We start from the raw sequence: 25,568 nt of genomic DNA on the forward strand, positions 1-25,568 counted from the left end.
GTTTCCAAATATTAGGTAAAACATTGTCTTCCCCGTAGTGCTTTTTTAGGCAATGGCAAACTGAAAGTACTTCAAACATAGCAAAATCAAAAAAAAAAATCTAAAGGTATTAGTGCTCAATGCTAGGAATATAAACAAAAAACTCCACCCACTAGAAGCACTCCTCACCCTAGGAAATTCTGACATCGGAGCGGTCACTGAGACATGGTTTAAAACCACAGAGAGCACACCAACAGTGCAAGGTTATAATGCCTTCCACACATTTAGACCAGTTACTGCACACACAGGGACTAAAGGTGCAGGTGTCTTGATTTTACATCAAACATAAATATACCTCAAGGCTGGTCAGACAGGACAATGCATTTAGCTACACCATGTTCAAACTATCATAGGTAAAATCCAATACCGCATGCTTGCAAGTTATAGGTCTCCCTCTATGACCTAAGGAATCCATACCATGTATTTAAACTTATTGGAAACACTCACCATCCAACCCAATGCTATATTCATACATGACTTTAATTACCCCACTATTAAATGTGAATCCTATATGACACCAAATGTACAGGCACAGAGACTCCCGAATTCTGTAACCACAAACACCCTGGACCAGATTGTTAATACACCAACCAGGGGTGCCAACATACTGGATCTGGTCCTCACTAATATGGTAGAGTGCTGCACACCCTCTAGTGTAATGTCTTCTCAGGTGTGGTCAGACCACAAAATGGTCTCCTTTGAAGTAAAAGTAAAACCTGGACCAACAGCTAACCCTGGAATATTCAGGAGCTACTCTAAGGCTAACCTCCTGCTATTAAGTGATAATCTGGCAACATTTGAAGCCCCTATAAACCTTGAGAGCACTGCTGAAACCCAATACAAGCATGTTAATAGCTGCGTAGGAGGCAGGTGTAACCACCAGTACAGAACTAACTCAAAAATCAACCCCCCTGGTGGAATTGCAAAATCAATAGGCTGTATAACAGAAAGAAGAAAATTGTGGCAAAAATTAGGAGATGCAGCACCCAGCAGGATAAAAGCACTTTCATCAAACTAAACAAACAACTCGGAGGACAAATAAAGTCTACCAAAGCCATATTTGAAGTACATTTTTCTTCCCAGGCCAAGGACAACCACAAGGCATCCTTTAGCTGTGACTGCAGTCCTGAAATGGCAATATACAATTGTGTGCAGAGCTCATTGTAAATGGAGCCACCTATACTGTGCTAGAAGGTGTACCCAAACCTATTGGCTGACAAATCCAGCTCCAACTTTACCCATCTCTCCCCTCAGCCTTTCCTTAGGAAATGCCATGAAATATAACTGTCCCTGCTATCACTAGGAAATAGGTTTGTAATGCTTTCTCTAATGACAAGAACTCTGCATCAATGGCGAGGTACAATGCATGACCCATTAGGCCCTCTGGAATTGCTATTTAACTGTAGCCTCCAACAAGCTTTGTGCCTCATAAATGGATAACAACAACAGTCATCCCTCTGTACAAAGGTGTTCTATCTACAGACTCTGGAAACTACAGTAAGCCCCACTAGTCTTATATGCAAAGCCATGGAAATCACCAATAATAATATAGTAAACCTCCAGACACTGGAACCAACCCAGTTTGGTTTAATCAAGGGCACGTCATGCCTATTCAAGCTGGTGGACTTCTTTGAGTAAGTCACCAAAGCAGTGAATGAGGGCAAAATGGTTCACACTGCCTACCTTGACCTGGCCAATGCATTTGACACAATACCCCACTTGGGCATTGTTGACAAACTCAAGAGGTTAGGTACAAACCCATATGTCACCCAGTGGATAGCCAACTGGTTCACAGACCGGACCCAGAAGGCCAGTCACAAGTGGAGTGCCTTAGGGATCAGTCCTTGGACCACTCCTTTTTGGAATTTACTTCTATGTATCTATCTGTCTAGTTATTTATTGGCATTTGCTTACCGGGATAGTCCACTGGGCCATTAAGAGCCCATTTTCAGTCATGGCCTGGGGAGAAAAGATCCCCAAAAACATGAACATACAATAGTATGTAACAGTATGATAATTTTCACAAAGTGTATGCATATAGGCAAGTAATTAATAATTAGAAAAGTGAAGGAAAACAGAAGTTGTCAGTTAGGTACAATTAAATACAAACTTAACTTGCAGAGTAAGAGAAATGGCTAACATTACATAAACTTACTGCCAAAAAGTTTAGTTAGGTTAACACCAGACATTTAGTAGTTAGTGGTCATTGAGATAGGAATATCATTCATGAAGTAGAGGCAGTCGGGTTTTAAAGGGTGGCAGCTTGGTACAAATACAGTTCCAGATAGAAGAGAAGTATCCTCATAAAGGAGCTTTAAATGAAGCATGATTATGATTGGTTCTAATTAGTAAATGCCAATGTCAGCGGTCTCTGGCTGACTAAATTTGCAGCTGATTGCAAATTAGGGGCTGTCATTAAATCCCACACCAACAAAAATGTTCTTCAAGAAGGGCTGACACAAACAATTGGTGTCAGAGCCACTGACTAAAACTAAATGCGAAGAAATGGATAATAGTATCCTTCAGGAAGTCATCTACATCTGGTAACTATCATATTGACAACACACCCCTTGGAGCTGACCCAGTAGTCAGGGACTTGGGGACACACATAAACAGTAATCTAGCCTTTGACCATCATTTGTCTACACATCACAGTACGGAGGAAATCATTCTATGATGTGCAACTTATAAACAAAGGTATGGCATTTAGGTCCAAGGAAGTCATTGTTCCACTGTATTCAGCATTTATTGGTCCTATCATTGAGTACAATTCCCCCTTTAGTATGTACCTAACCAGGCATATCAAACAAATAGAACATCCACAGAGGTTCCTCAATAAAAAAATACAGGGCATAAGTAAAATGTTCTATGCAGACTGCCTCAAGGCCCTATCCCTGTATTCTGTTTCCTACAGGCTGTTGAGGGGAGATCTATGCCTGTCATACAGGGCATTGTCAGACCCTACTTTGATGGACCTCCTGCATATCAGCAAAACAAACATTACCAGAATTACCCATTCTAAAGAGTTAAACCTTGCCTGTGATACAAATAGGACCTGCTAGAGAGACAGGTATGTATCCCAGAGACTACCCTGTCTCTGGAACAGGCTCCCCATCCTTGTGAAGCAGAGTGCCTCCCTAACCCAATTCAAGTGTAACTTTAACAATTGGATGGGGAACAAGAAATTCATCCCTGGATTGGCACCTGTGTCTCTAATGGACACAGGCAACCTGCAAATGTTTCATCTCCCAGGCCCTGTTTGTAAATGTTTCTTCTCCCAAGCCCCTGATTACACTTATCAAGGGTACCAGAACTTGTCAGAGATTTGGGATGCATTGGTAGGCTTAAAAAGGCCCTTGGGGTCGTTAGCTTAGTGAACACCAATGAACACCAATAAAACACCACTAAGAGCTGACTCGATATTTAAGGATCTGGGAATATATATATATATGGGTTCACTTTATAACATCGAAATACTGAAATGTTGAATTTCAGTATCTCGAAGCTATAAAGTCGAATGTTAAAAATAGTGAATGTTCATAATCACGAATTTGACGTATGTCGAAAATATGTTGAATTCGCGGTTATGAAGTTGCACTACATAATGTCCGGGTTTGTGTTTTGTTGGTGCGCGGTGCCATGTTTGGATGTAGGTGTTATGTCAGGTGAGTGAGTGTTGAATGGGAGTTAGAGTGTGTGTGAGGGATTGGAGAATGTGCGTGTGTGAGTGAGCTTTTGTGTTGTGTTTGTGCGATCTCGGAGTTAGTACATATAAGTAGGGGGGTGTGGGGGGCACAGCCCCCCTGCTTATGTGTGTGTGAGTTGTGTATGTGTGTTGTTTTTTTGTTTATGTTTTGATGTGGGTGTTGTGTTGTATGTTTAGTGTAGTGTATGCGGTGTTTTCGGTTATGTGGTTTTGCGGTTTTTTGTTTGTCGGTGTTTTGTGGATTCAGTTTTATAGTCTTGAGATACTGAAATTCGATATTTCAGCATTTCAAGGTTATAAAGTGAATCCATATATATATATATATATATATAGACAGTAATCTGGCCTTTGACCATCATGTTGACAAGATAGTAAGAAAATCATTATACATCACCCTACTGATAAGTAAAGGTATGGCATCCAAGTCCAGGGAAGTTACAGCACCACTATACTCGGTTCTTATCAGATCCATTATTGAGTACAATACCCTCTTTGGCATGTACCTAACCAGGCACTTGCAGCATTTGAAATGTGAATGCCCTCAAAGGTGCCTCACCAGGAGAATCCAGGGCTTGAATACAAAAATACCCTGTCCTACACAGATTACCTTAAGGACCTATATCTGTACTCAGTTCTACAGGTTACTGAGAGATGATCTATGCCTGTTATGTAAGGCATCCAGAGATCCAACTGTGATGGATCTCTTGCACATTTGCAAAACAAACAGCATCAGAAACTGTAAACTGAAAGACCTGAACTTTGCCTGAACCATAAATTGAACACACTGGACAGATTGCTAAGCGTCTCAAAGGATCTCTGTACTATGGAATAAGCTCCCCATCTACATGGAGCAAAGTTCATCCCCTGACACTATTCAAAAGAAACCTTGATCACTGGATGGGACACAATAAATACACCACCCCATCTGGCCCACATGTCTCTGGACAGAGATCAATAATAAGTAAATTAATCCCAAATAACATATCCCCCCACACAACCGTTAGCTATCTCTTTACTAACATAATCTACCTATAGGCATCCAAGGAACCCGAGGATGAAACTGGGTTGGGTTCCACAGCTAGTCTTGTAAAGATCCTGGTGGTTGTTAGTCTAGTATAAACCTATGAACCTATTACTTATGCGCAAAAACCTGGCACAAAAATACACTAAATATATCATTTATACAAATTTCTTCCTACAGCATATACTCCAATTTCGAGAATTGACATAAATAACTAAAGAGAATTTATATAATGTCTCAAAAAATAAAAATGTACACTAACGTAGAATCCTTCAGTGGGCTTGTAAACATGTATCACAATGTCTTACTGGAGTCATGTTTTTGTATGAAGTGGACTGCTGTTTCAACTGAGCTAGCAGGAAAACCTACCCAGTATCAAAACAATACGCACAGCAACTGTTATTCCTCTTTACAAAGGAGGGACCACAACTGACCCTGGTAACTATCGTCCCATAAGCCTGACTAGCCTGGTCTGCAAGGCTATGGAGCACATCATCATGGAACTTATTAACAAACTGACCATTCAGGGACAAAAGTTTTTTTTCCGTATGTTTAATACATTTTTGTGTATCAAGATGGCGACGAGGTTTCATGGCGTACATATGTGATTTACCATTCTAATTACGTGGGTCCAGGACTCACTGTTTGTCTTTATTTGACAATATTCCGCCTTTCACCCATATATTTTTTATTTGTTAATATTTTTATATACATTCACATCATATATGTTTGGCGACATTTGTCTTATTTTTTGTGTATATGTTTAAACTGTTTAATGCGTTTACTGTTTGTTTTCGGAATAGGAAACAATAACTATTTGGGTAAATTTATTCACACAACTGGCATGAGTTGTCGTGGACTAGCGGGATTACATCAGTGACTCAATAGAGTATATATTAAGATTTTTAACTACGAATTGTGGCAAGACTATCGGAGCTATTACACCATTGAGGGACATTAGATCTTCATTTTTCACAATTGTATCACCATTTTTAATGGATTGCAGTATATTGTATTGAACAACAGTTTGGTCTCATAGTTTTTTACCTCTTTAATATTTTTCATGTTGATAACAATTGATATTTGTGGCCTTAATTGACCATCTTTTGATGTTTAGATACAGGTATTTGTTTTGACCTTTGTTTCGTGGTGCCCAACTGTCCGATTTGGATCTGGACATTGTCCATTAGTCCTTATAATATTTCTATGGCATTTCTATTCTCAGGACAACAACACATATGTGTTATTATTTGACCTCATGTTATTAATGTTTCATACAGTTTCACTTGTATAATTATATTATCTCGGGTCAGTTACAATTCATTCTCTCAGTTTGTGAATATGTTGTTGTCAGGGAATATTTTGCTTTAGAAAAGTGGTTTGGGTAATAAGTGCATCATAGATTCCTGACTTCTATGTTTGACATATGTTATAATATTGCTTTAGAAGACTCTGGCTCACTATTTCAGACATAGGACATACCATTAGTCAGTAGCTTTTGATTTCAGGCCTTGACATATATATGCCATTAGGTACATTGGTTCTTGTTTAGCATTTGTGTTATAAACAGCACATGTTTATACCTAACTATCTTATCATCTTCATACCTGGCCAATTGGGTTTGTTTAATGTCCCTGTGCTCTTTTTAGTCATCTTTTTAGGTATCCCCCTTTTTCCTTTTGGTTTCATATGTATGCCTACACATCTTTCATGACTTGTGTGGTTGATTTTTGACAATTTTTTGTGTCTCAATGGTTCACCCTTATAAGGGCCATTTTGTGCAAAATTTGATTCAAATGATTTCTGACTATAGTCCTGTTATAGATTAAATAATTTTTCATAGTTTAGACATTTTACTTTTTTTTTTTTTTTTTTGATTTGATATCAGGGACACAGCTTATCTACACACATCTTTGGGCTGTTATTGTCCCTTTATTACGATTGCTGACTTAGTTTTATGACTATTATTGTCAGCTTTCCATTTCATATTATGGATTTTGTCAGCTTTATTTCAGGACTATCTGCGGATAGGGAAGATCTCAGGGTTTTTGGTTTGAGCTGTAATACTGGTGAATTGACAAACAATATGGGCTCCTCAGATGCCGAATTTAAATGTACTTCAGCTTTTCAAGATTTATTTACACATCTCAAAACCCTGAGATCTAACATATGGCATTCAAAACTATTTAAGGCCTATTTAGCCAAGGGCATCACACCCAGGGGGCTAAGAGTACGTATTCAGCCCCTGGTTTCAAATGCGGATGAGGAACTCATTGAACGGTGGTCATCCATCCAACAACGAGCGACCATATCCTTTGTGGAATCACTATCCAAATTCTATGACAGGACTATAGATTCTGAGATTCAGTCTGTTACCAGATTGGTTGAGGCTATCAAACCTTATGAAGATGAACCATTTTTTAAACCTCAGCTTAATAAAATAGCAGGGGATATTAAAATATTGGAAGAACAATTACGTAACAGAAAGTTAAAAAAATTTCAGAGGGATCAAGGGGACTATCAGGGTTCCAACCCCTTTGCTGTGAGTACTAAACAAGTTAGGTTCACCTCGAACTTTAATAGATCCTTCAGGAAAAAGAGACCAAGATCCATTCTTAAAAAATCTGGACACACCTCAGGGTCATCAACTGAGGATGCATCCTCTTATACAGATAGTGAGCCACAGTCCACTTTGGGTTCACCGGCCCCCAAAAGAACCCCAGGTTCTGTCCCTTTAGGCCAAAGCAACACAGGGGGGGGGCAGGAAACATAGAAGGCATTACAAACATTCAGGGGTTATTGAAAATGGTATTGGAGAAATAAATCCTGTTTTTGACAACAATGTTCTGAATCTGTCTGATTATGTACTCTCTTCTACCCAATTGTCAATTTTGAATAAAGGCTTATCATTTGTACCTGGGTTTACTATTACTGAAGACAGTATGGCTCAGGATGTTTTTGCTTTCTGTAGATTATTAAACCTGAAATTGTTTTTTGGTGATTCCAATAGTTCCATGAGTGATAAATTCATTTATCACAAATCTAAATTTAATCCACCAATGCATCCCAATGTGCTTCAATTCCAGCGCAACATTCTCAAAGATCTACATTGGTCAAGGTTTACGTTGGAAAACCAACAATATTTCTTCAGCCGAAAGGCAGGCTATTGTTGAGCTACAGAAAAATGAAAATATTGTAATTATTTCAGCTGATAAAGGGGGTGCTGTGGTTATTTTGAATTGGCTTGACTATGATAAGGAAGCTATCAGACAATTGTCTGATCAAAAGTATTACTCACCAATGACAATTAATCCAACATCCAGGTTTCAGAAACAGATTGAAGACTTTGTTCTTTGGGCCAAGGATGAATTTATTATTACAGAGGACACTGCACAACAACTTATTGTTCATGACCCAACTCCACAATATATATATTTTTTACCGAAGACCCACAAAAGTCTTATCAATCCCCCTGGGCATCCTATTGTCTCTGGGAGAGGGTACATCACAGAACCCCTCTCTCTGTTTCTTACTCTGCATCTGAAACCCTTGCTGAGTCTTGTACGATCACGTATACATGACACCACCATGTTTCTCAATATAATATCTGACAGTCAGTTGGAAGAGGACTGGTTAATGTGCACTTTAGATGTTTGTTCCTTGTATACTAATATCCCCCACAAGTTTGGTCTGGAGGCTTTGTCCTTTTGGTTGGACCAAGCTGGTTTATACCAACGTCTTTTCAACTCTTTTTTGGTTGAACTAGCTAAATTTGTTCTAACCAGCAATGTCTTTTTTTATTAAGACAAATGTTACTGGCAGGTCAAGGGAACAGCCATGGGAGCCTCTTTTGCTCCAGTTTACGCTGACCTTTTTATGGCTTTTGTGGAACATCATATAATTTACAATTCCCGGAACAACATCTTTTTGGAGCATATTGACATTTAGCGTCGTTATCTAGACGATTGCTGGATGGTTTGGAGAGGTGACATACAAGGTTTAATGGATTTTATTTCCTATTTAAACAACAACATTTGGGGTTTGGAATTTACAGCACACTATGATTACAGGAAAATCACTTTTTTGGATGTTGCTATTACCAAATTGTCTGACAATACACTCTCTACGGAAGTATTCAGGAAACATCCTGAATACAATACCATTTTACATGCTTCCAGTTTTCATCCACCTCATGTTATACGGAATATCCCTAAGTCACAATTCATTCGAATCAAACACATTTGTTCCACTGACAATGCTTTTCAACATCATAGGAGGGATCTTACCGAAAGATTTAGGTCCAGAGGTTATGCTATGGGCCATGTGTCTAGTGCCAGTAACATGACTAACTCCTCCAATAGGAACAACTTTCTCCAGTACCAAAAACACATCTCTGACAAAAGCACTACACTAAGATTCACCACCACCTATGCCAGGAATTCGAATCAATTAATTGACAGTATTAACACTCATTGGAACATTTTACAATATGATTCTGATATTTCCAATTTCATTCCTGACCGATGTCAGTTTTCATTTAGGAAAGGTAAAAATCTAGGAGGTTTCTTTAATCATTTTAAGCATGGCAGTAAGCATAACCACATGCAATTTAAACAAACTACACTTTCAGGGGACCCACTCACAGGCTGTTTTCCATGTGGACATTGCACTAACTGTGACAAAAATCAATAAATCTAAACAATTTTCCAGCAGGAACTGTTCCCAGGTCTATGACATCAAATGTTTTGCCAACTGCAGCAGTGACTGGCTTATCTATCTGGCCAGTTGTCACTGTGGTGCTTTTTATGTTGGACAGACCTCTCGGCCACTCAGAATCAGAATCACAGAGCACATCAGTAATATCAGGACAAACAAAATAACCAGTGCTTCATACAAACACTCCTTGGCACATACTACTGCAAAATTTACATTTATGGCTATTGATATTATACAAGGGAATAGGACAAATAAAGCAGGCTGGCATTCAATTCTTAATACCAAGGAAAAGAAATGGATTATCAAACTGGGGGGATTATTCCCACCTGGCTTGAATGATAATTTTTGAATTAACCAATGGGTATTTAGTAACCTCTTTATATCTTGTCACATTTTTGCTTTGCTTATTTTCACTGAAGAAGGTTGTATATACCCTACCGAAACCGGTCTGTTGCAAAAGTGTTGTCTATGTGGTGTAGGTTTTTTAACCTGTCACAATAAATTGATGTTTTCAGGATCCACATCTTGCTGGTTCTGTTTTTTCTTTCTCATTGTTACATTTGGAACCGGGCAATTGCTCTACGTGCAGGAACTCTTTTCATGTAACTTATTAACAAAGACATTGGGAACTTCCAAACACTTGACCTGACCCAGTTCAGCTTTAAGGGCAGATCATGCCTACTAAACCTGGTTGACTTCTTCTAGACAGTCACTAAGGCCATAGTCGAGGGAAAGGTGGTTCACACAGCCTACCTTGACCTCACCAAGGCTTTCAACACCATTCCCCACTCGGGTATTACAGAAAAACTCACCAGCCTGAACATAAACCCCTACGTCATGAGATGGGTTGCCAACTGGCTTACAGACAGAACTCAACAAGGTAAGAATAGCGGGCTCCAGGTCCGACTCTAAACCAGTCACAAGTGGTGTCCCGCAAAGCTCAGTCCTGAGACCCCTACTGTTCGGCATATATTTCTCAGAGGTACAGGCAAACACAGGAGGACTATGGCTAACCAAGTTCACTGATGACTGCAAACTTGGAGCCATAATTGACTCTCCGGCTGACACAACATCCTCCAAAAGAGCCTTACTGAGACTGACACCTGGTGTCACAGTCATGGCATCAAGCTAAATGCCAAAAAATGCATAGTCATCCCATATGGGAAAAACAAAACACTCACAAATTACCACATAGGTGGCAGCCTCCTTAATACAGAAGAGGTCATTTGAGATCTGGGGACCCAAGTAGATAGTAATCTCTCCTTTGACAATCATATTGCCAAAGTAGTTGGGAAATCCTTCAGAACTGATGGACATGCTCCACCTAAAGAAATCCAAGTCACTGTGAGCCACATGCTCTAGTGAGCTAATCCTCACCACAACAGTAAATAGAACATGCTGGAGGGACAGATTCCTGTCACAGAGACTCACCATGCTTTGGAACAAAATTCCAAATTACATCAGGCAGAGCCCCTCACTAACACTCTTCAAGAGAAATCTTGATGAGTGGATGGGTAACAGAAAACACACCCCTGGGATCACTTCATTGGCTCTGCTTGACAGAGGGTCAGTTAATTAATCAATGGGGCAGCGAAAGCCGACACACTCTGGCTAGGCTTATAAATGCCCTCGGGCAGATAGCCTAGTACCTACCTATGAACCTAAAATGTGGCCATAATTACTACCACATACAGTACTGGGAGATTAAATCAGAATTCAGGTTTCACAACCCCTCAGGAAAACTAGTTCTAAACTTTTTATCACTATCCACAAAAAGAAAACAATACATTTTGTAAAAACCTAACTAAAACAAACTATACAACAGAAGGAAGAAACTGTTGCAGAAAAGAGGAAAATCCCAGGATGCAAACAACTCCCTCACCAGCCTCCGTAAGAAGCTGAGATTCCTCAAAAGATAAAAAAATTGCCAAAGATTCCAAAGACAACCACAAGGCATTCTATAGTTATGTCAAGAATCTAAATGACAATGCTCAGAGCTACAACAGAATGGCATTAAATATACTGATCCCAAGGATATTGCCAATATCCTGGCAGATCGATTTAGTGCCAATTTCACCCCCTCTCACCCCCTAAAGGGCCCATCTCAATACCAAAAGATTGCCAAATTCCGATAATCATGGCCACACATGTAGAAACCGTACTCTCCAAAGCTAAGAATACAGCATCCATGGGACCAGATGACATCCCAGGCTGTGTACTACATGAACTACAAAATGAACTGGCACCTCACCTAAGTGTCATGTTTAATCATAGCCTCACCTCAGGCTTCGTGCCCACTGAGTGGCGCACAGCTACAGTTATCCCACTCCACAAGGGAGGATCCACCTTGGATCCCGGGAACTACCGTCCCATCAGTCTGACAAGCCTGATCTGCAAGGGCAAGGAACACATCATCATGGAACTTAAACAAAGACATTGGCAACCTTCAAACACTGGACCCCACCCAGTTTGGGTTTGTGAAGGGCTGATCTTGTCTCCTGAATCTGATTGACTTCTTTGAATTAGTCTCCAGAGCTGTGGATGAGTGTAAGGTGGTCCACACAGCCTATCTGGACCTCGCCAAGGCCTTTGACACGATCCCCCACTCTGGAATCATAGATAAACTTACTAAGCTGGGCATAAATCCCTACGTCACTCGATGGGTTGCCAACTGGCTTACTGACAGAACCCAGACTGTAAAAGTAGCCAACTCCAAATCTAGCTCCAGACAAGTGACAAGTGGAGTACCTCAGGGTTCAGTTCCGGGACCACTCTTGTTTGGCATCTACTTCTCTGAAGTACAGGCCAACACTAAGGGACTCTGGCTAACAAAGTTTGCAGATGACTACAAACTGGGAGCCATTATTGAATCCCCAAATGATGTGGATATTCTACAAAAAGGCCTTACAGAAACAGATGCCTGGTGCCAGAGCCATGGGCTCAAGCTTAATGCCAAGAAATGTATAGTTATCCCCTTTGGAAAAAAAACATGTACCCATGAATTACCTCATAGGTGGCAGGACGCTAAACATCGAAAGTGTGATGAGAGACTTAGGGACACAGGTGGACAGTGGTCTCACTTTCAATAACCACATCGCCACAACAGTCAGGAAATCCTTCTATGTGGCACACCTCATCACTAAGGGTTTTTCATCCAGAAAAAAGGAGGTCATTGTCCCACTGTACTCATCCCTCATTAGACCCATTTTAGAGTATAATGCCCGATTTATGTACCTCACAAGATATCTGCAACAGCTGGAAAGGCCACAGAAATACCTCACTAAAGGAATCACAGGCCTAAAGCAGATGCCATATGCTGACCATCTAAAAAAACTCCAGCTATACCCTGTGGCATATCGTCTACTCAGAGGTGATCTCTGCTTAGCATACAAGGCCATGTCAAACCCTGAGCTGTTGGACATGCTCCACTTAAAGAAATCCCAATCCCTCAGAGCCACACGCTCCAGGGATCTAAACCTTGTTATCACAATGAGCAAAACATGCTGGAGGGATAGGTTCCTGACACAGAGACTCCCCATACTCTGGAATAGACTGCCGATACATGTCAAGCAGAGTGCCTCATTAGCCCTCTTCAAAAGGAACCTTGATTGGATGGGAGATAGGAAATTCATCCTGGGGATCATGTCAGTCACCCTGCTAGACAGGGGCCCAGAGAAATAAATATTGTGGGAAGAAATATCCAGGGAATTGTTATGGCTAGGCTTGCATAGGCCCTAGGGCCGATAGCCTAGTACCAACCTATGAGCCTAATAAGACATACCAAAAACTTCAACAATGGCTCCATGCTTTCAGTTGAGCTAAAGCCCTGCAGAGCAAAGCCAAAAGAACATGGTGCACCTTCTGCAAAACCAGACTCCAAACCAGTCATGGAAAAAATAGCCAGTTACCACAGTAAGTAACACTCCTACACACACAACTGCATGGACAGAGTGCAGTGAAACTAGCAACTTCTAAAAATGTAAACCTGCAATACAAACCTTTACACTACACCATATAGCCCACTACCAGGACGGGTGCAGTGGTGCAGTGGTAGTGTTGTCACCTCACAACAGGAGGTTCTCAGGTTTGATTCTTAGTTGTAGTGTCTTCTTTGTGGAGTCTGCATTCATGTGGGTTTCTGCCTAAATTTCAAATACATATGTGTGGAGCATTTCTCCCTGAGCCTCTGCTGAAAATTGGCTTTGTTTCACATTGGACTTTCACTGTATAAAAATAAATACATCATGGAAGCAAAATATACACCAAATGTATACTTTCTACTTAAAATTCTTCAGTAATTACACCAGACATGAGAGATGCCATCAATAATTTACAGTATAAATAAGAATCTCCCAAACATAGACATGTTCACTTACCTGTAATGTCCAAGTGTGTAGTCTAAACAATTCCCATTAATTCCTCTAGAAGCCATCTCCTACAAAGCCAACTGCTTTTCCAAGTGAGTTGCACAAAATCTACATACAGCTTAAACAACAGAATATAGCCATTATCTGTAAAACTTACTGCAAAATTCAAATAACCTAAAGCAAGTCATGGCAATCATCTATAATCCCCCTGTCAGCCACAAAAAGTATAATTCTTAAACAAGTAGCAATTTATAAAAAAATGCTGCACTGACCTCTCATCCAGCCTTCCATCATGGCTGTAAGTTCCAAACTGAGATGAATTCTGTAGAAAGTAGCACATATTTCCTAAAAAAGCATACCCACATCCAAACAAGTAAGCCAATTCTTGTCTCTCCACAGGATGCACCTAGAGAATGCCTGAATGTAATACTTTATGATGACTGCATGAATAAATTGCACTAATTGACACCAGTAAATGCATACATTGAAATGAATAAAATATCTTAAACAACTCAGCATTTAAATCTGTCATTCAATAAAATGAAAATCACTGTCAAGCCAGAAAACAATGTAGATAGTGCCTCATAGAGTTGAATGGTGCCATTTGACACCCATTATTTAATCCAGCATGTCCAAGATCAAAAACACAACACTTAGTCAAGGATGACTGCATCAATTTTAGAAAAATTAGCATACAAACCAACTTACTCAGGCTTCATTTACCACAAACTGAGAACGATGTCACTATTTTTTTTGTATATTTAGTCAAACTTTTAGTTGATTTAACAAACTTTAAGAAACTGGATTTTAATGGAGATTGAGATCTGCACAAAATGATAATAAAGCTACATCTACAGTTAAGTTACCTATTTATGGGTCTGTAACAGACTTGGAACAGCTATGAAAAAAAATGTTCAATGAAAATCAGGGAACCACAAACAGCTGTCCAAGAGGAAAGTTGTAGAAACAGAGGTTGGCATGACAGGAGACATCAATTTTAACATTGCACTTCCACTGCAAAAATAAATAAATAAATAATTAAATAAATAAAAAAAACTCTAAATGTATAAGTTGGGGGAACCTTACTGAAACACAAAAGCAAAAAGTACATTAAAGTCTTTTGACTGGTATACTTGATATTTTTGTAGTTACCATCTAAAAGTGTTATGATCCTGCAATGCACTCACCAGTGCACATACTGTAAAATACCATGCATATACCTTTTGTCAAAGTCTTCTAGACACACTCTAAAAGATCTCATCCTTTGTTGCAGGCAAGGCAGCATGTACTCCTCCTTTACTCTCACATACTGCAGATCCATGCAGATTATACAAGAGTCATCAGGAAAGCAGGCCTAAGCATGTAAGGCCCCAAGCTCCATTTCCATATGGGAATGTGACTTACTGTCATAGGTTTAAAGGAGTAGGAGGTCAACTGAGTTGCAAGGACACTTCCGCTTTGCCAGTACCCACCCTTAAGCCTTTCCTTCCTTTTTAAGGAGGGGCAGGCCAGTCATGCCAGGTGGTGAATTTATGAATACCCAACCAGTTACCCTTTTAAAGGCAGACAGTTTTTCACACTGTTTAACTTGGAGAGTTAGTTTGCTTCAGAGAAGTGGGTAAGCAGTGTTATTCCTCTACCATGTTTTATTTTTTTGTTGGAGTGAATTTAGAACTATGGCCCTTGTATTATCTGAATTGTTTGATTTCTGGATGTATGTGAGGTTTTCGACTACTGGATCGATTACAGCCAGCAAAGCCTCCATGATCCACTTAAATAATATGTGCTAACCCTGCCCCTAACTTTAACCTGCATCTTAAATTAAAAAAAAAAGCTGTTCTCGTAACATACCACTACAGAACACACACACACACACATACACACACACAAAGGGAGAATTCAGTAAAGCCTACATGGAATGATATTCTATGTAGACATAGTGGCACAGCCTTAACATGGAAACCAGCAGCCAAGCGATCCAGTAAACGGAGTAGAGGGGTGCGCACGAGAGTGCGGACACAGAAGTGTCCGTGGACTGCAAATCACCTCATAAGCAGGTGAAATCCATACAAATGAGGGTGATTTGTGATCCAGTAAGCTGAACAGTACCCGCATAGGAGGTGTGTTGGTGTCAGAAATATACATGGAAAGTATTAAACAAGGACTGTAAAAGCCCACACAGAAGGTTGGATATTGCAGCGTAGGCATGGAAATGGCTAATACTATGCCCAGTGAGTCCAAAAAGCAATGCAAATCATTATAAAATATTAATTATTTTTAAATACACATATTGGTAGCATTGTCACTTCACAGAAAAAGGTTATCTGGTTTGATTCTGGGGTGGAGTGCCTTTTGTGTGAAGTCTGCATGTACTCCCTGTGTCCGTGTGGGTTTTTTCCAGGTTCTCTGGTTTCCTCCCACATTACAAAGACGTGTCTAGACCGTTTCTCCCCTGGCCACTGCTGAAAATTGGCTTTGTTCCAAGTCAGACTTTCCCTGGTAAAAAGGTGTTAAATAAAAAAATAAGTAAATAAATAAAAAGTACATTTGCGCAGCGTGCAGCAACGTGCAAACATGCCATTATGGAAAAAAATATTAAAATGTTGAAAAACTGAAAATAAGACATTTTCAAAAATAATGCATTATAGTGCCCTGTATGCAGAGTGCACAATGATAGGTTTCAGTGGTGCTAAAGAGGCAGGCCCTGGAGTAGTGAAGTATCCAGGAAATATGCAGTGATCTGTATGCAAATGAGCTGGGGTTACTGAATAGCAAAAATGGGCCACTGTCTTCGCAGATAAAACTCATGTAGGGTGAGAACTGTGTTGGTGTTAATAGAACAGGTAGCTGACATCAACAGGGGGTGTGTCACACTGTGTTTAAGCAGCTCAGCGGTTGCGCTCAGCTAATCACAGCTAAGCAGGGGGGGGGTGTCCAGTGCTGCTAAACTTTGTTTAGCTGTGGGGCACATGTTTTAGCTGGTTTAAGCTAGGCTGAGTGTGCCCATGTATGGGGGGGGGGTGTCTAAACTACTGAGCACTGTTTATACTAGCACTGCAGGTTTGTGCACCATGCCCCAGTGCTTAGCAGTGAAAGAAATTAAAAAAAAAAAATACAAGTAAATAGCCTGGGAAAGCCAGTCAAGCATAAATGACTGATAAGCCATGTTCCAATGACACTGGGCCATTCACAACCTTCGATGATAGACCTGGCAGGTGGAATGCATCACAGTCATCCAATCACATAGACTGCATCTGCAGCACACCACTATAAAGTATGTGCACAACCTTCAATCTGATTTTTCCCACATACTCTGCACCATTGGAGTACACACTTGGGAATTTTAACTGACAAAATGATAGGGGCTGCTGCTGCTCTGCTATATATGTATGTGCTAGAGGCTGACGTCAGTGCTGGTTCTGATGCTGTCAATAGGCCTAGACTGAGAAGAAGTGTGTTCAGGCCCAGGATAACCTTCCAGGAGCTATATGAGCTGGAAGATAGTAAAGCGCTACGGGGTGAATAGGGACATACTACAAGAACTCACCAAGCTTTGCCACCCTCAACTCAGACCCAGAGCCAACAGATGGGAACCCATCTCAATGGAAACAAAGGTGTGTGTAGCCCTTAGAATGCTAGCTACAGGTACTTTTCAAAGGCTTACGGGGGACATGATGGGGTCTCACAAGCATCTGCATCCAGGGTACTCCACCACTTCCTGGCTCCCTTGCAAACGCATGCCAGTGAGCACATATATGCATCTCTTCCCCTGTGCAGCACACTACCCTGAGGTACTGGGTGCCATAGACTGCACTCATATGCATATCAAAGCACCACCTGTTGAGGAGGGTAGAGTCTACGTCTGCCGTAAGGGGTATCACTCCATCAACTGCCAGGTCATGTGCAATGCCCAGGGCATTGTCATGAATGTGTGTGCTGGCAGCCCTGGCAGTTATCATGACTCCCACATCTGGCATGCATCACAGCTGTACCAGATGTTTTCCAGGGGGACATCATATATGGCCATCTACTGGGGGATGCTGGCTATGCACTGGAACCATGGATGATGACACCGATCAGGAATTCACCCACACCTACTGAAGAACGTCATAATGAGGCACACGAACAAACTAGGTACATCATAGAGTGTGTGTTTGAGCTGCTCAAGTCACGGTTCCACTGCCTTGATATATCTGTTGGAGCCCTGCAGTAAACTCCAGCCACACGTGTACACATGTTCACAGTATGTACCATGCTACACAATATGATCCTGTGGAAACAGCTGCGGTACGAACATGCCAGGGAAGGGAGACACAGCCCCCCACCAGTACCAAAGTCCCCACAGACACAGGGGGACTCAGAGGAGGAACCCCCTGAACCTGTCCCTGTTGGCAGACATAGGCATGCCCAGTATGTCCTGGCCTTGGCAAAGAGGCAACACATAGCACATACTCTGACATCTGCATAGCACATACTCTGACATCCTAGAGACCTAGGAACTGACACCTCACTCTGACTCACATATATAGTAAAAAGGATGCTAGCCACACCACACAACCTGTACCTTAACATGTATTGGCTGTGTACTGCATGCATCCATCAGAGTCAGCCCTGAAGCACTGTGATCTCAACTGCTGCAGGCACAAAGTAAGTCACACCTCTTTACAGCAAATGTATGGTGTACTAGACTATGGTAGTATATGTATGGACCTGCTGCATGTATGTAAGGGAATAGAGTGGGCTACTGGGATACCTACAGACAGCCGACAGCTATGTAGGACAACAGGAACTCTCTGCCCAATACTGGCCACCCCATAATATGCAAGTAGGCCCCAAGGCAGCAAAATGCACTGTAATATGTGGCAGAAATGACAAACAGTGGGGCCATAGGACAGATGCATGACTGTTAATGCTAGAGTCCTCTATCCCTAACACGTCCGTGTTCCCATACAACTGCAGTAACATTATGTTTGCAAGGTAATAGCAGCAGACCACACAATCCCAGGGCTGTCCCAATCAACTTAGTGACATTTTCCATGTTCGCAATATGCAGGGATCAATGTGCTATGTATGTCTGTGATTAATAGTGTCAAGAATTAAACTGTACTGTCTGGTGGCTGTTGTGTCTTAGTGGGCTAAGTACATTACCATGGTTGATGTTGTTCATAGTTCGAGACTGGCTGCGCCTACTGTTTTGCATGTGAGCTACACCTATGGTAGAATTCTACAGACTGTCCATATGTCACTATTTGTTGCTACAAGAAAGCTGGACAAAGCCATAGATAATGGAGGGACAGGGGGCCACAGATATGGACAGTACATAGCTCTGAGTAACCTAGATGGTGGCTACAGCAGATTGTAACAAATCAGAGTAGCAGCAGGATGTAAAGGCCATCACGTAACTGTGGCAGTACTTACAAGTCAGTGGGCACTATCATACCTCTCAAATGTAGAGAGATCGCAGAATGTCCATATTTTTTGCCTCATATTTCTGGTCTGTTTTTCATAACATTGCAGTTTTTTGACAAACTAGTGACAAATAAATAAAATTTCATGTTAGAAAATAATGACAGACGTTTGAGATGCAGACTTCATACCCTTCAGAAAATTCATGCTAATGCAAAATCTGTTATTTTACCAACTAAGTTTGTAAGAGCAATATTAAAAAATTGTCCTTATTTTTGGGACAATTATTACAGTATATGGCTTTGTCCAGGTTTCTTGCTCGAAGAAGTTGAGCGGTATGGGCACCATGTAGCATTCTAATACCAATACAACACAAACTGTCTGAAGATTAGAGCAGACGTATGGGGCGCAATGCTGGACATCCTGCAAAACAGGCACAGTCAGAGGTGTGAAGTCTGTAACCCTGTGTTTGGTGTTACATCTTGTACTCAGTCACATCGTACCTACAACTACATACAGCTGCAACTGTGGACAAAGCCAGGAACAGGAGTGGGACAAAGGCCCACATATAAGGAGAAGGCTGAAACTACTGGTCAGACAAATGTAGAAAGTGCACAGTAGAACAGGTTGCATAGTAGCATGGGCTCCCTGGTGTGTATGGAGTCAGTAACTCAAATGTCTGTCAGCAGTTCCTCACATCAATCTATAATGATCTGCCACTGATGTACCAGGAAATCACATTGCTATGCAAAATATACCAGGCATATGATGAAAATCCCTGTTCAGTCTAATGCAATCTGTACACACTCTAGGTATGAGTCAGATAGTATGGCCAGCACACAGCTGGGGAATCCCTTGGGCATTATATCAGGGAAGTGCTAGACTGTGTAATCAGGTGCAGCAGCCAATTGGCTGTAGCACACAAAATCCTGGATTGAAGTACAGGTAGGTCTGGACTGGAATCCCCTTGTAAGTACTGACAGTCGCAATGGGCATGCTCCTACACTTAGCTAATTTCAGCCCATGTATGAAGCCGCATCTGCCTAGAGAACTGAGATGTCAATATATCTCTGTGCATACAGACAGCTGTGTATACCTAACTGTCTTACCCTATCCCCATCAGACATGATTACCCTTATCTATCAGCATGTGGCACATATAAGATATATATGTATCTGCCGAGTTTTATATAGATGCATGTATATAGGTAATATATAAATATATTATATTAAGAGAGAGAGAGAGACAGAGAGGGGGACAGAGGCACACACAGGTTTAGAGTGATATAGTGCAGCAGCCACTTGTACGCCAATTATTACCAGTGGTATGTGCAACTAGTACGGTGAGTTGTAGTTTATGTTAGATAGGAGTCTAATCTCACATCAGCCACCTTGTGTGTGTAGATATTCCACATACAGTACTATACACATGCCCAACAGGCCTATGACTGTGCAATGTTCAGTCATTTCATGGCCCTATGAGTAGTGTCCTCCACAACAATGGCCACCCTGTCAATAGTTGCTGATGTCATCCACCAAAACAGCAGTGGCAGACACTCTCCAAACACACAAGCTTTGTGGTGCATGCAATATGTATGTAGCCCTATATTCTAAACAACTAGATAGGTAGGGGTTATAATCCCAACAATGGCAACTTTGTGAGTGTGTGTGTGTGTGTGTGTGTGTGTGTGTACGTATATCCCCTTGAAGCATTGTGTCTGTCTTGTCTATGTGTGCGCAATGCTAATACATTTTAAGGCCCATGCCTACTTGTTAACCCCCACATTGGCATAATTTACAGGGCCTCCTGATGTCATCTACCTTAGAAGCATAGTTAGACACTCTCCAAACACCTAAGCTCACTGGCACATGTGATAAGTACATAGCACTATAATATGTACATCTAGATAGGTAGGGGTTCTAAGCCCAACAATGGCAACTCTGTGAGTGTGTGTGCATAAGTGTACCCCCTTGCAGCAGTGTGTCTGTCTTGCCTGTGTGTGTGTGCAATGCTAATACATGTTAAGGCCCATGCTTACCTGTTAACCCCCACATTAGTGTACTTTACAAGGCCTGCTGATGTCATCCACTTTGGAAGCTCAGTTAAACACAGTAGCTCCATGGTGCATGTGATAAATGCATAGTACTGCAGTATATATATATATATATATATATAAAACTAGATAAGTAGGGGTTCTATTCTCAAAATTGGAAAGTCTGTGAGTGTATGTGTGTGTGTGTGTGTAAGCACATCCCTTTGCAGCAGTGTGGCTGTCTTGTCTGTGTGTTTGCAATGGTTGTACAATCTTAAGGGCCTGTGCAAACCTGTTAACCCTCCATTGGCAACCTTTACAGCACCTGTAGATGTCATCCACCTGAACAGTAATGGCAGACACTCCAAAAACATATAAGCTCCATGGTGCATGCGATACGTAGGTAACGCTATAATATGTACAACTAGACAGTTCATGAGTGTGTGTGCATGTGTGTATCTATATATATATATATATATATATATATATATATATATATATATATATATACCCTTGCAGTAGTGTGACTGTGTTAGGGTTATCACCTGTCCCACTGTGCAAGTTGCAGTCCATGTTTGGCCAGGTGTGTCCTGTGAAAACAACTAAAACAATACAAATTGTCCCATAAGTGTAGGACAACAAACATTTCTTACATTATTCTTATAGTTGCATAAAACAGTCATTTTACATCACAAATGCCTAATGTTATGTGAAATAGCATAATCTAGACAAATGCTACAAGAATAAGCTGCTATATTGTCAAAAATTAGGTTCTGTCCATTGTACTCACTGTGGGTATTGTTTGTCCTGCCAGCTCTCACGTTACTGTAAAAAGTGTCCCACATTGGGCATTTGATAAGGTGGCAACCCTAGTCTGTCTTGCCTGTGTGTGTGCAATATGTATACATGTTGTGGCCCTGTGAGTAGCTGCTGCCCCTAAATAACCTACATGTATCTAGGTATGAATGCTACCTGCCACCACCTACATTTGTAGGTACTGACCAAGTTTGTGGATGACTGTAAGTTGGGTGCTCTCTGACATTAACTCCCCAAATTAGGTTAACATACTGCAAGAGGGTCTTACATCAACTGGTGCCAAAGTCCTGGACTCAAGCTAAATTCACAAAACTGTATTATCATACCATTCAGCAAAGACACGGCCCCACAGTTTACCACATCAGTGTCATCCCCCTAAACACAGAAACTCTACTGAGAGACCTGGGTACTCAGGTTGATAACAATTTAGCATTCATCCATTATGTAGTGGCAGTGGTCAGATAAGCCTTGTACATGGTTCATTTCCTAGGTAAATGGATTGCATCCAGGAAAAAAGGTGGTCATTACCTCTCTGTCATCCTCACTCCATAGACCAGTATTTTATTACAATGCCCCCCCCTGTTTGGTATGTACCTATCCGGACATCTTCACCAACTGGAAAGGCCATGGAAATACCTCACAAAGGTAATCCATGGCCTCCAACACCTGTCCCATGCGTCAGGCTCAAGTCACTATTGCTCCACTTGGTATTAGACAGGTTGCTCAGAGGTGGGCTGTGTCACTCCTACAAGGCAATGTTGGACCCTGCTGTACTACAACTGCCCCATATACATGTCTAACACCTCGCACATTGCCTGCATGACAGGCCTGAATCTGATATGCAACATCAACACAACCTGCTGGAAAGACATGTTTATCTCCCAGAGGCTTCCCTGTCTGAAGAATACACTTCTCATACACATCAAACAAAGTACCACTCTGACCCTCTTCAAGCACAGCCATGATGAGTGGATGGGAAACCACAATTCTGTCCCAGGGGTCCCACCTGTGTCTCTCATTGACAGGGGCAACATGTGCTGACTGATGTTTCTTTCTGGGAATAAACTAATGGCTAGTCTTGTAAGGGCCGCAGGGCCATTACTCTAGTAACCTCCTATGATCCTACTGAACTCCCAGGTGACATGTATCAAGAGTAGCATGCTGTGTCAAGGAGTATGCATGGAAGATTATGCTGTCTGCTCCCATTGTCCCTGACACACTGTTCTACACATACACATCTAGGTAACCATGCACATATACAGCTGTACCTTGGTGAAGTCGCATTTCTGCGTTGCCACATGTCATCCTGAGCTGCTGTATTGGCACCAGCGCTCCACGGCGTAGACACACAGACCTCTGGAACAGAAGTAGAACAAGGTATAGGAGACAACACTCAGTCAGCAATACTACCACCAATGCAGCATCATGGAACAAAGGTACATATAATTTGATGTGTACTCATGACACATGACAGCAGACAGCACCTTACAGCTGCACTACAAACTGTCATTAAATGCACTATAGTCATCAGACACATACTTGCATGTTCCTGCATCATTGGTATGGATGTCAGATGTGGCAGTGGTATCATCATATGCACAGGGTGTGGTGTGGGGTTGCCAAAGACATAGGCTGTGTCCCACAGTTGACATTGTGTGTGTGTGTGTCTAGAGTGGTGCTGGTCAGCTGGGCTATGGTGAGGAGCTGTATATGTTGGTGACCTGCATGTGACAGTGATGTGTGAGTGTGTGCATGTACAGAGTCAAGCCATGTGCTAGCCCTACACAAGGGTATGTTGAACAGCTGTGGACCATACATGGCAGAATGTACAGTTCACCATCTCTGACCATGAACATGGGAACTGGCTCTGCCAGGAGTGGTACTGGCACCACCATGCCCAGGGTCAGATGCGGTACTACTTGCTGACAGTGACTGGAGTATGCTGGGTCCATGTCCCTCACAGGACCACAAGCCCATGGCCTGCCACATCATGGTGTGGACAGCACTCTCCCTTCTGTAGTGCTGGTGGTACTGCCACTACGGGAGCATGACTATGCATGGGCTCTCAGCTGATGTTGGTGCTGACCTACGTCCAGGTGTCCAACACCCTACTCCCACCACATGTTCCAGCACAGACAGTGCGGGGTTAAGGACTGACAAGGTCTCACCCAACCGTCAGTCCACTAGATCAGCGAAATGATGCATGGCGTCTCCAGTGTTGTGGTTGGAGCCATGGATGCCAGAAAGTGATGCATCCATGATCCTAAGCATCCTTCTGGTGTTGCGTTCAGAATGTGCTTGTGCCTCCATGATGGACCAAAATATGCATCGAATGACTCGTGATGTGACATCTTGACAGGTGGTTGATGGCCATTAGTCCTTCCTTGAGCACCCCTGTCAATCTGCCTGTGTGGGGCATTGCCAGCTCTCTGCCTGTGGCTAGTGTCTACAGTCACAAATGCCATAGTTGCCACACTCTCTTGTTCAATGCCACCACCCTCTGACTTCCCAATATCTGTGGCCACAGGGACTGGGTATGTGTGGGCATACTGATTGTGTGTGAGGACATTGGGGAGGAAGTGGGATATCAACCCATGGGACAGATTCAGCCCCCAACAACCCCACCTGTGCCTCACTATGGCCACCATCATCAGAGTCTGATGAGACACTGACATCAGGTTGTGAGGGGGACAGATTCCAACCCCCATGATCACTTGTGAGGAGGAAGTCAACATGACTATGTTAATACCTGCACTATTATGTCTACTGATACACACACACACACACACACACACACACACACACTTGAGGTGCCACAACTGCATTATACCTACCACACCTTATTACTGATCCCATGCAAAACACACAAGCAGACCACAACAGACACAGACAGGCCCTTAACAACATGCAGTGCAGCTGTGTCTGGTTAATGTTACCAGTAATATACACCTGTGAGATAAGTGACATGTCAGTGTATGTGATGGATCTTCACCTAAAACATAGTCTACCTGTCTCCACCATACTATTGCCCCCTCTATAGTAGTCTACATGCCCCTTCACAAAAATATGAGCAAATATGTTACATCTCCTGCAAATATGCTACTGTGATTACCAATTCAATGCACTGCAGTGAACCCCTCCACAACTGAACATACAAGTATTGTACTATGGCTAAGCTTAACAGTTGTGTCCATGGCAAACTGGCAGCCCTTAACATTCCTAGGATATAGATGAGCCATAACAAACATTCCTAGGATATAGATGAGCCATAACAAAACAGTTTCACACTCACTAGCTACAGGATGTTGGACTCTGGCCACAAAAATATGTGCAAATATGTTACATCTCCTGCAAATATGCTACTGTGATTACCAATTCAGTGCACTGCAGTGAACCCCTCCACAACTGAACATACAAGTATTGTACTATGGCTAAGCTTAACAGTTGTGTCCATGGCAAACTGGC

This window comes from Protopterus annectens, chromosome 10.part0 (genome assembly GCF_019279795.1).
Source record: "Protopterus annectens isolate FY-2018-M chromosome 10.part0, PAN1.0, whole genome shotgun sequence".
NCBI classification, from domain to species: domain Eukaryota; kingdom Metazoa; phylum Chordata; order Ceratodontiformes; family Protopteridae; genus Protopterus; species Protopterus annectens.